General features: G+C 44.2%; 1 non-coding gene across 1 annotated transcript; it reads right to left on the reverse strand.

Annotated features, from left to right (window-relative positions):
• Positions 1-5,104: 5,104 nt before the first annotated feature.
• On the reverse strand, positions 5,105-5,211 carry LOC118151824 (U6 spliceosomal RNA). The gene has a single exon (XR_004740230.1). It is a non-coding gene; the product is annotated as a U6 spliceosomal RNA (small nuclear RNA).
• Between the last annotated feature and the right edge of the window lie 553 nt (positions 5,212-5,764).

Raw genomic sequence — 5,764 nt, forward strand, 5'->3', positions numbered from 1 at the left:
GCTTCATCACTCGCACCAGTGAATAGTAAGCTAACCGCGGTGCTTGCCCTTAATGTACAGCCCTTCACATTGATGCAAAGAATTACCCAAACCTTAAGGGAGCCACTCTTTTTTCCAAGGAAAATACAGAGGCGAGTTTCTATTACAGATGCAGACAGCTCCATCCCTTCTATGGGTTGAAGACCTAGGCCAGGGAGACTGACATGAGGTCCCATGAATTAGAAGCATCTCAGAAAGGGATCAGATGGGGATTTTCCCTGCCACTTCCTGAAAACAGCCTGTCAATCCCCCAGCAGTTCTGAGCTAAGTCAGTTACACAGGTGGAATGGATCTGGCACCAGCAGAGATCTGTTCAGGCACAGGGGCCCTGGTTATGTTGTTGTTGCTGTTTTCTCTGTGCCTGTGCTTACCCAAGCACTGGTTATACCTACAGCACCATGTAATAATGTTAGCATCATATTGGAGCCTCACTGTTCTCATCCATTATTAGAAAAATAGGCTTTCCGACCAGGTGAAGTGGCTCATGTCTGTAATCTCAGCACTTTGGGAGGCTGATGTGAGCAGATCGCCTGAGCCCAAGAGTTCAAGACCAGCCTGGGCAATGTGGTGAAACCCCATCTCTACAAAAAAAAAAATACAAAAAATTAGCCAGCTTTAGTGGCTCACGCCTGTAATCCCAGCTACTCGGGAGGCTAAAACAGCAGGATTGCTTGAATCTGGGAGGCGAAGGTTGCAGTGAGCCAAGACTATTCCATTGCACTCCAGCCTAGGTGGCAGAGTGAGGCTTTGTCTCAAACAAAAAAAAAAAAAAGAGGCTTTCTGGCCAGGTGAAGTGACTCATGCCTATAATTCCAGCACCTTAGGAGGCTGAGGCAGGCTTAAGTTCAGAAGTTCAAGACTAGCTTAACCAGTCCCAACTATTTGGGAGGCTGAGGCAAGATCACTTGAGCCCAGGAGGTGGAGGCTGCAGTGAGCCAAGATTGTACCACTGCGCTCCAGCCTGTGCTACAGAGTGAGAGTCTGTCTTGAAAAGAAGAAAGAAAGAGAGAAAGAGAAAGAAAAAGAAAGAGGGAGGAAGGGAGGGAGGGAGGGGGAGGGAGAGAGAGAGAAAGAAAGAAAGAAAGAAAAAAGAAAGAAAGAAGAAAAAGAGAGAAAGAGAAAGAAAGAAAAAGAAAGAAAGAAAGAAAGAGAAAGAAAGAAAGGGAGGGAGGGAGAGAGAAAGAAAGAGAAAAGAAAACAAAATGAGAAAAATCAGCTTCCGATGATAGTCCCAGCTTCAAATACCCTGCTCAGTTGTCAGACTCCATGTTTGGATTTGAGTTGTGAAATCACAGGTCCCACTGAGGACAGTGTTGCCTCTCAGGCTTAGGATCTGGTATTGCATGTGCTCTGCAGGCCCCACACACATCCTCAACAAGCCAAAGCTCAGCGGAGCTGGTGAGCAGGTTAAGAATAGAGCTCAGAGCTGGCCGTGGTGGCTCACACCTGTTATCCCAGTACTTTGGGAGGCTGAGGCGGGTGGATCACCTGAGGTCAGGAGTTCGAGATCAGCCTGGCCAACATGGTGAAATCCTGTCTCTACTAGAAATACAAAAAAAAAAAAAATTAGCTGGGAATGGTGGCACATGCCCGTAATCCCAGATCCTTAGGAGGCTGAGGCAGGAGAATCATTTGAGCCCAGGAGGCAGAGATTGCAATCAGCAGAGATGGCACTGTTGCACTCCAGTCTGGGTGACAGAGAGAGACTCTGTCTCAAAAAAAAAAGAAAACGAATAGAGCTCATAAGAGCTCCATGAGCAGCATTTCTGAACCTCTTTTAGAGTTGGCAGTATTTGCAACCTGAGAAATAGGTGGAGATATCGCCTTTCACCACCAGTATAAGTAGTTCTAGAAACATCACCTGAAGTTTCAGCCTGTGCTGTTAAAAAAAAGTTAACCCCCTGGTAAAATCACCTGAAAACCGTCCAGCAGTAGCCTCTAAAGTTAAACATAGGCATACCGTATGGCCTAACAATTCCATTCTTAAATATATATTCTCAGCAGAAAGGCATACATATGTGTCCCAAAAGGCATGCACAATTTGTAATAGTCAAAGCTGGAAACAACCCACATTTCTTTTTTTTTTTTAGACGGAGTTTAGCTCTCGTTACCCAAGCTGGAGTGCAATGGCACGATCTCGGCTCACTGCAACCTCCGCCTCCTGGGTTCAGGCAATAATTCTTCTGCCTCAGCCTCCTCCTGAGTAGCTGGGATTACAGGCACGTGCCACCGCGCCCAGCTAATTTTTTGTATTTTTAGTAGAGACTGGGTTTCACCATGTTGACCAGGATGGTCTCGATCTCTTGACCTCGTGATCCACCTGCCTCAGCCTCCCAAAGTGCTCAGATTACAGGCGTGAGCCACCGACAACCCACAATTCTATCAACAGTGGAATGAATAAATTGTGATATAGTCATGAAATATAGCTCTGAGACTGAGAAAAGTATTGAGATAAATCTCATTGAGCAACAGAAGCCAGACATAAAAATAGTACATACTATCTGATTCCATTGACATAAAGTTCACAAAAAGGCAAAATTAATCTATGATGTTAGAGGCCACAATACTGGTTATCTCGGGGGGCAGTGACTTGGAGAGGGCAAAAGGGGCTTTGATGTTCTGTTTCTGGTGACACAGATGATGGTTACTCAGGTGTGATCACCAATTTAACTAATGATTGGTGCACTTTTCTATAAGTACAGTCCTTACATTGCTCAATGATGGGGATACATTCTGAGAAATGTATTGTTAGGTGATTTTATCATTGTAGAACCATCATAGGGTATACTCACACAACCCTCAGTGGTACAGCCTACTATGCACCCAGGTTGTAAAGTATGGCCTATTGCTCCTAGACTAGACTACAAACTTGTGTAGCATGTTACTATACTGAATACTGTAGGTAATTGTAACACAATGGTAAATATTTGTGTATCTGGCTCATGCCTGTAATCCCAGCACTTTGGGAGGCCAAGGCAGGCTGTTCACGAGGTCAGGAGATCAAGACCACCCTGGCTAAAATGATGAAACCCCATCTCTACTAAAAATACAAAAAAAAAAACACTAACTGGGCATGGTGGTGTTCGCCTGTAGTCCCAGCTACTTGGGAGGCTGAGGCAGGAGAAGCACTTGAACCCAAGAGACGGAGGTTGCAGTGAGCCGAGGTTGCACCACTGAACTTCAGCCTAGGCAACAGAGCAAGACTCCCTCTCAAAAACAAACAAACAAAATATATATATATATGTGTGTGTATATATGTATATATATACATATACATATATTTTTTGTATGTATATATATGTGTGTGCGTGTGTGTATATATGTATATATACACATATATTTTTTGTGTATATATATGTGTGCATGTGTGTGTGTGTGTCTGTGTATATATATATATATATATATATAAACATAGGAAAGGTACTATAAAAATACAGTGGTAGGCCAGGCATGGTGGCTCACACCTGTAATCTCAGCACTCTGGGAGGCCAAGGCAGGTGGATCACCTGAGGTCAGGAGTTCAAGACCAAACTGGCCAACATGGTAAAGCCCCATCTCTACAAAAATACAAAAATTAGCTGGGCATGATGACAGGTACCTGTAGTCCCATCTACTCAGAAGGTTAAGGCAGGAGAATAACTTAAACCCCGGAGGCGGAGGTTGCAGTGAGCCAAGATCACACCAATGCACTCCAGCCTGGGTAACAGAGTGAGACTCCATCTCAAACACACACACACACACACACGCACACACATACTACACAACAGTGTAAAAGATATAGGGCATTCACCATGCAGGACTGCAGGTTGCTCTGGGTGAGTCAGCGAGGGAGCAGTGAGTGAGTGTGAAGGCCTAGGACATTGCTATACTCTACCATGGACTTTATAAATACTGTACACTTAGGCTACACTAAATTTATTTCAAAATTTTTTCTTAGACTGAGTGTGGTGGCTTACTATGTAATCCTAGCACTTTAGGAGGCTGAGGCAGGAGGACTGCTTGGGCCCATGAGTTTGAGATCAGTGTAGGCAACATAAGGAAACCCTGTTTCTACAAAAAATACCAAAATTATTCAGGCCTGATGGTGCACGCCTGTAGTCCCAGCTACTCAGGAGGCTGAGGTGGGAGGATTGCTGGGAGGTGGGAGGATTGAGCCTGGGAGGTTGAGGCTGCAGCGAGCTGTGATTGCACCACTGCACTCCAGCCTGGGCAACAAAGTGAGACCCTGTCTCAAAAACAAACAAACAAAAAACACACACTCAATAAAAAATCAAAATAAAATACATTTTTCTTTCAGGTTGGGGGCAGTGATTCACATCTGTAAATCCCAGCACTTTGGAAGATCCAGGTAGGAGGATCAGTTGAGGCCAGGGGTTCAAGACCAGCCTGGGAAACATAGCAAGATGCCGTCACTACAAAAAATTTAAAAAAATAATAGCTCAGTGTGCTCCGCTACTCGGGAGGCTGAGTTGGGAGACTGAAGCGGGAAGATTGCTTGAGCCCAGGAGTTTGAGGGTGCAGTGAGCAACAATTGTGCCAGCATAGGCAGCAGAGACAGACCATGTCCCAAAAAACATATTTTTCTTTCTTCAATAATAAATTAACTTTAGCTTACTATAACCTTTAAACTGTTTCAACTTTTTTTTCTTCTTCAACTTAATTGTAAGTTCAGGGGTATAGCTGCAGGATGTGCAGTTTTGCTGCATAGGTAAACGTGCCGTAGTGGTTTACTGTACACATCATCCTATCGCCTAGATATTAAGCCCAGCATCCACTAGCTATTCTTCCTGATGCTCTCCCTCCCTCCACCACCCCCCGACAGGCCCCAGTGTGTGTTGTTCCCTGCTCCATATGTCCACGTGTTCTCATCATTCAGCTCCCACTTGTAAGTGAGAACATGCAGTGTTTGGCTTTCTGTTCCTGCGTTCATTTGCTGAGGATAATGGCTTCCCATACCACCCATGCCCCTGCTAAGGGCATGATCCTTTTTTTATGGCTGCATAGTATTCCATGGTGTATACATACCACATTTTCTTTATCTAGTCTATCACTGATGGGCATTTAGAAAAATATGGAATGCTTCATGAATTTGTGTGTCATCCTTGCACAGGGTCCATGCTAATTTTCTCTGTATTGCTTCAATTTTAGTAAATGTGCTGCTGAAGTGAGGACTTTAATTTTTTGACTTTTGTAAAAACACTTATTTTAAAACACACATTGTACAGCTGAACAAAAATATTTTCTTTTCCTTTTCCTTTTCTTTTTTTTAGACAGCTCACTCTGTCTCCCAAAGTGTCACAATCTCGGCTTACTTCATAGCTTACTGTAGCCTTAACTTCCCAGGCTCAAGAGATCCCTTCACCTCAGCCTCTTAAGTACCTGAAACCACAGGCACATGCCACCATGCCCGGATAATTTTTGTATTTTTTGTAGAGACAGGGTTTCACCACGTTGCCCAGGCTGGTCTCAAACACATGGTCTCAAGCAATCTGCTGGATTACAGATGTGAGTCACCATGCCCAGCAATTTTCTTTCTCTCTCTCTTATTCTATAAGCTTTTATGTATTTAAAAAAAAATTTTTTTTTGAGACAGAGTTTTGCTCTTGTTGCCCAGGATAGAATGCAATGGCGCCATCTCAGCTCACCACAACCTCCACCTCAAGCGATTCTCCTGTCTCAGCCTCCCGAGTAGCTGGGATTAGGCACGCTGCCACGCCAGGCTAAA

This window comes from Callithrix jacchus, chromosome 2, assembly GCF_049354715.1.
Source record: "Callithrix jacchus isolate 240 chromosome 2, calJac240_pri, whole genome shotgun sequence".
Taxonomy (NCBI): Eukaryota; Metazoa; Chordata; class Mammalia; order Primates; family Cebidae; genus Callithrix; species Callithrix jacchus.